The following is a 7,168-nucleotide window of genomic DNA, read 5'->3' as shown; positions in this document are numbered from 1 at the left end:
AATAGGATGAGCCAAATAGAACAAGCATCAATAAGGGACATTTGGGAGACTATCACCACTGCATCTTCAGTTAACATAATACCAGAGGACCACTTTCTAATCATAGAAAGATGACTGGTTGCGGTGGTTTAACCTGAGGGTAACCATGCCTCAGGTGAGGTGAAAGGTGTGGGAGGTGCAACCTTCATGGTGACTTCAGCAGTACAGGGACTGAACCCATGCTGTTGTTGTCACTCTGCATCATTTTCAATTTCTCATCACAAACCAGCCATTCAAGCTAGCCAACATGGAATCAAAAGATTTAGGATGATGGTGGGAAACAACAATGGACAATCCAGTGTAAGAATAATTAAGTGGGGGAGAGCAAATGGATAAGAATAGAGTGGGGCTACATCGCCCTTCCTGTCTATATCAGTAGAAGTGAAAGTTCACTCCAGTAATCCTGAGCATGGAGGGACTGTTTTCTGAGGAAATGTGAGTAGGTGTACCCATTGGAGTTTTAGTTATGTTCGTTATTATACTATTCCATAATGATTGCAACTGTAATTTCCTTGCAGATTTGTTTCTCTATATCCTTCCCACTAGTTGGTGGTCGATAGATGACACAGAGCAATGTACTGTATCCTTCTTGTTCCCTAATTCTAGCCAAATCAGTTCTGTTCACGAACCCTCTGAGACATTCTGTTTCTTCACCACTCAAATGTTCTCCACTGCCAATACTCCTTTTTCTCTCCCTTTCCCATTATTCTTGAATGTGAGGCATCCTGAATGAAACATACAGATTCTTAGTGGACATGACAGGATATGTATGAACATATTGTTTCTCCTTGTGAGAGAGTCTAAGACAAGAGAGTATAATCTCAGAATAAAGACATTCTAATTTAAAACAAAGATGAGTATAAATTTCTTTTCTCAGAGGGTAGTGAACTTGTGGAATTCTTTATCACAGAAGGCCACTGAGGATGTGTCATCAAGAATCTTCAAAGGTTGAGGTAGATATATTTTTAATTTGGAAAGGAAAAGGTAGGAAAATGAAGTTGAGGATCAGCAGGTCAGTCTTGATCTGATTGAATAGTGGAGCACACCTTTTGTCTGAATAGCTGACCTCTGCTTCTATGTCTTATAGCTTTATGGACCTTAACTTCTAGTACCTATATAAAAAAAAGAATGGGAGCAGGAGGCATGGGGTTGATGAAGGACCGTAAAGGGGTTTAAACATAGAGACAGGGTTTATTTAAACATGGTTTAGATATTAAGTTAATATTATACATCTCCTTTCACACTAAAGATTCTGTGTATCTCTCTAGAGTAGAAATTCTAGCCCCAAGAGCCATCTACCTAACTTTCTACACTAACTCTGATACTCTTCATCAAATTCTCTCAGGAGGATGACAGAGTATGGATGGGGTTATTGGTGGATATATTTTCCCTAGTATGGGGGGGGGTGGTGTCAAGACTAGAGAGCACATTTTTAAGGTGAGGGGACAGAGATTTAAAAAAGAAACGAAGAGTAAATTTTATATGGAAGGTAGTTCATGTGTTTGAATGAACTTCCTAAGGAAGTGGTGAATGTGGGGACAATTAGAACATTTGAAAGACATTTGGATAAATATATGAATAGGAAAGGTTTGGAGGGATGTGGGTCAGGAAAAGGCAGGTGAGACTAGTTTAGCTTAGGATTATTTTCAGCATGGACTGGAGGGTCTGTTTCCATTTGTATGATTCTATAACTCTATCCTACATGACTTCTGCTCTATCCTAAGTGTTCTACATTGACTTTTTAGTATTGGTGGTGGCTGGTATAACAGCAGACTTGCCTCTGAGACAGAAGGTTGAAAGATTCAAAAATATGAAAAACAGAAGGAATATTGCTTCACTAACATTTGGGAAATTGGGAAACAACAATGGACAATCCAGTGTAAGAATAATTAAGTGGGGGAGAGCAAATGGATAAGAATAGAGTGGGGCTACATCGCCCTTCCTGTCTATATCAGTAGAAGTGAAAGTTCACTCCATTAATCCTGAGCATGGAGGGACTGTTTTCTGAGGAAATGTGAGTAGGTGTACCCATTGGAGTTTTAGTTATGTTCGTTATTATACTATTTTAGATTAATCTTTAAACAAAACTCTCTGTCAGCTAGATGTAAAAGTCCCAAGGCATATTTTTGCAAAAGAGCAGGGGAGTTATCCCCAGTGTCCTGACTCTCAATTGATGTCACAAAAACAGATTGTCTAGTCACCATCACATTGTGTTTGTAGAAACTTACTCTGCACATATTGGCTATTTCATTTCCAAGATCATAGCAGTGTACAATAATTTAAATCACTTGAATGGCTTAAAAGCCTTAGTGAATGTCTGATGATCATGAAAAATGTCACATCAATGCAAGTCTTTCTTTCTATCCATCCATTTACCCTTCTCAATTCCTCCAATTTCTGGTAACAGTCACCTTTCATCAATTCTCCACTAACGCTCTCATCACATCACCCATTATACCTTCTACCTGAAAGAAAATGTTACATTGAAAATGACAGCCTATAGCAGAGGTGCTTTAGTGAGTCTTCCAAAGATCAGCAAATTACAGGCCATGGGGAATGTGACTGTTGCAGACTGCAGATGATTGACTTGCTGAGAAAGCAGCCATTGATTACAATTACGAACGGGCAGATTGAATTTAATCAGGTTTCAGCTTCAGAGTCACTGAATCCGGAGTGTGATGTAACCTAATTGGAATTTGCCAGTCAAATCATTTGTTCCAGAGGAATTATTGCATCTAACCTCATTAGTCATGCAGCTCGGATGAAAGTTTACTTAAAAGAAATTGTTTGCCAGCACTAACTGGCTGTACTGTCACCTGTGCAACTAAATGAGTTTTTAACAAGGTTGTGGCTTTGATAAAACAGGTTTTACAAGTTTTAAAGACAGTTGCTATTTCGAGAAAATCTTTGCACATTAATAACCTTTCTGTGGTCTGTGCGAAAAAAAACCCCAAAATTCTTACATTTTAAATAGTCACTGACAAGAATGTTAGGAATGTTAAAAGAGATGATTACCAGTACCACTTGGCCCTGAACATTAATCGACGACCTCTAACTGAAGTTTATCTCTTCCCTTTTCTGTTCAGAATCCCAGGAGGCCTCATTCAACTTCCATAAACAGAAGGAGCTGATTATAGGCCCCAAATAATTCGGCTTCCTCTGAAATGGATATTTAAATGAGAATAGAAAATAGTTACATTAATTTGAATTAAATTTAATACCTCATGATATCTCATTTTGCAGTTCATTTATAATTTTTATTTTTGATACTGTCATTACATCTTACTGACAGCAGACTGGTCAGTTTTTAAAACTGAGAATCGTATTTGGAGAATTGTGCCATGGTTCATCGGAGCCAGAAATGCCTGAAATGCTTTACCTGAAGACCAACATCTATGACAGGACAGTAGTTCCTCAGTATTGTACCAGAGAATCAGCTTCAATCACGGTTTTCACTCCACTCCATTTGTAAGTTGAGGGTCAAATCTATAAACTTTTTGGCAAGACATATTGTGAAAGGAATTGAGCAAACTCCACCATTCAACTAGATAATTGCTGTTGTTAATAATCTATCCTAATGACAGGGGATTCTATAGTAAGGGGAACTACAGTTAGAGATGTTACACTTGGATAGAATATTACCTTCCTCATGCCAGGATCAAAACATCATTGAGCAACTGCAGGTTATTCTGAATGGTAAAAGAGAACATGGGGTCCATGTCAGGATCAACAACATAGGTAAAAAAGACAGATGGGGTGTTGCAAGCAGAATATAGGGAGCAATAAATTAAAAAGCAGGACTCATTGGTACTGATCTCAGCATTACTCACTTGGTCATAGTGAGAGGAGAAATATGAGATCAGACCAAATGATGCCATGGATGGATGGTACAGTTGGGAGGGATTAATGTTCTTGAGGCATTGGGATTGATTCTGGGGAAGACAGGAACTATGCAAGCTGAACAAGATGCACGCAGCAGGACTGGAATCAATATCATCACAGGGGCATTCGCTGGTACAGTGAGAGCGGGTTTAAACTAGAATGGCAGGGAGGTGGGAACCTGAGCAGGGAGATAAGAGTGAGGGAAACAAAGATGAAAATGAAAGCAAAGTAGAAATGTTGTGTAGCAATACAGTTGGCATTAAAAAGATGTGATAGACTGGATAACTTCATTAAAAAACATGACAATTAATAGGCAATGATTAATATTTAAAGGAATAAATGAATGCATGCTTTAGAGCAATTATACATTATCCAAGAGAGGAAAAATAAGACTATAACAGTGAATTGACAAGGAACATAAAATCTCATCGCAAGAGCTTAAGTATTGTAAAAATAAAAAGATTAATGAAGACAAATGCAGATACCTTATAATCTGAAACAGGAGAATTGTTAATGTGGAACAAGAAATTAAATTAAACAACGACTTCCCTTCTGTTGGTACAGAAGAAATAACTTCCCAGAAACAAGGGTTTCTTGGCAAGAAAGAATTGAAGGAAAATAGTGTTGAAGAAATTAATGGGATTGAGGGCTGATAATAATCCATAGAGCCTGATAATCTGCATCCCAGCTTGCTAAAAGACTTGGCCCAGGAAATAATGAATGAGCTGGTTGTCATCTTCCAAAATTCTGTAGATTCTGGAGTGGTCCTGGCAGTTGAAGGTAGCAAATGAAACTTCACTGTTAAAAAGGAAGGTGAAATCTGAGAATTACCAATCAGTTAGATGAACATCAACAGTAGGGAAAATGCTGGAGACTATTATAAAAGAGGTGATAATTTGAAACATTTGGACATTTGAGAAATATCAACAGTAATAAATACAGTCAACATGGATTCATGCATGTGAAATCATGCTTGACAATCCTTCTGTGTTTTTTGAGGACTAGTAGAATAGATAAAGGGGAGAACCAGTGGATATGGTGTATTGGATTTTCAGAAAGCCATTAATAAAATCCCATAAAAAGGTTAATTTGCAAAGTCAAAGCACATAGAATTATGCTGGCACTGGCAAGAACTGGGTGGGTTTTCTCCAGGTGCTCCAGTTTCCTCCCACAGTCCAAAGATGTGCAGGTCAGGTGAATTGGCCATGCTAAATTGCCCGTAGTGTTAGCTAAAGGGGTAAATGTAGGGGAATGGGTGGGTTGCACTTCGGCAGGTCAATGTGGACTTGTTGGGCCGAAGGGCCTGTTTCCACACTGTAAGTAATCTAATCTAATCTAAACAGAGTACGAATCAATCGGTTGTTTTCGAAATGAAAGGTCATGGCAAGTGAGGTGCCATAGTGATGAGTGCTTTGGCTTCAGCTATTCACAATACATATTAAATGTCTGGATCAGAAAATCAAGTGTTGTTTTTCAAGTTTGCTGATGACACAAAACTAAGTGGGAGTGGTGACAAGAATGTAACGATGCTTCAGGTTGACTTAGATAAGTTGATTGTCAACACATCAGATGTACATAAATGTCAAGTTGTCCACTTCAACAGAAATCAAAAAGCAGAATGGCAGAGTATTATTTAAATATTGATAGATTGGGAAAGGGGGACCGGAGTGTTCTTCTACAGTAAGTATGTAGATGCAGCAAGCAGTTGGGAAAGCAAATTATATACCTGCCTTTTTTACAAGAGGGTTCGAGTAAAGAAGCAAGGATGTCTTACTGCAACTGTATAGGGTGAGATCACACCAAAAGTATTATATACAATTCTGGTTACCTTACCGAAAGGATATATTTACTATCAAGGGAGAGCAGTAGAGGTTCACTAGCCTGATTCCTAGGTTTGTCATGAGGAGAGATTATGCCACCTGGGCCTGTATTCACTGGGTTTAGAAGAATGAGTGAATATTGCATTGAAAGGATGGACAGACTGAATGCAGGGATGTCATTTCCCTTACTGGGAGGTTCAGAACAATAGGTCATAGTCTTACGATACACTTCAGGTAATTGGAGTCAGATTAGGAGAAATATCTCCACTCAGAGAGGCAATTCTGTGGAATTGTTTACCACATAAAAACTGTGGAGGTGAAGTCACTGAATATATTTTAAGTATGCACATTAAAGAAATCAACACATTTCTAGAAACTAAAAATGTCAAAAGATTGTGGGGAGACAGCAGGAGTTTGGTGTTGAAGTACAGGGTCAGCAATGATCATTTCCGAGATTGGCATGGACTTAATGGGTCGAATGACCAGCCACCTGCTTTTATTTTCTATGTTCCAATGTTTCAGCGCAAAATAGTTGCTTTACCTCCATGATCCCTGATGTTGTTTATCTCCAGAAATTGATCACATTCTGGCTTGAACACGCTCAATGATTGAGCTTCGACAGCCCTTGGGTAAAAATATTTAAAGATTCATCACCCTCTGAGTGAATAAATTCCTCATCTTGGTTAGAAATGTTACCACCGCAGGCAAGCTAACACATGAAACAGTTGAAATTAAACAATTAAGCACCTTGTATGTTTTCAACTAAAAGCTGTAGTGTATTGGCAGGAAGGAGTCTATTAGTGATGGTCTAAACTCAGCAGGAACATTTGTGAAACAGGAACTCTGATGCATGTGGAGTTCATATTCTAACATACATGTGGTCTACCTGTACTTTACCATGTGTGGAGTCTGTATCTTAACAGGTGTGGTTTCATTACCCTCAGGAGACAAAGGAAGCAAACTAAAATCAGCAAAAGTAGATTTTCCACATCCCACCTTAAGAAATAACAAATGAACCTTCACTTTTGGGTCACATCCATGATAATCATTCCTAATAGGCATAACTCTTACCTCATTTTCTGCTAATCTTTAATATAGCTCAAAACTTTAGCTGTTATAATAAAGATTCTTGGTAACTTCTTATGAATTTTATATTACGTTTGGCATTTTCCTATTATACAGTAAATAAATGTATATGTGTGTACCATTGATAATAATGTGACCTCCAGCAGCAGTAACTGAACTGGCAGTTGGTGTTCTATTCTGTTGTGGACTTTTACAATGAGAGCCTTGTGTGAAGTGTAACAGTACACCAGTTCTGTTACTCACTATAAAACCATGGTATGTTAGAAATGCTTGTGACACTTTTGACTGAAGAGTTATATATTTCCAATCACCACTTAATTTTATATTCAATAAATTTGCTG

This window comes from Hemiscyllium ocellatum, chromosome 3 (genome assembly GCF_020745735.1).
Source record: "Hemiscyllium ocellatum isolate sHemOce1 chromosome 3, sHemOce1.pat.X.cur, whole genome shotgun sequence".
NCBI lineage: Eukaryota > Metazoa > Chordata > Chondrichthyes > Orectolobiformes > Hemiscylliidae > Hemiscyllium > Hemiscyllium ocellatum.
The sequence above is the reverse complement of the archived record's forward strand: the minus strand, read 5'-3'. Positions refer to the sequence as shown.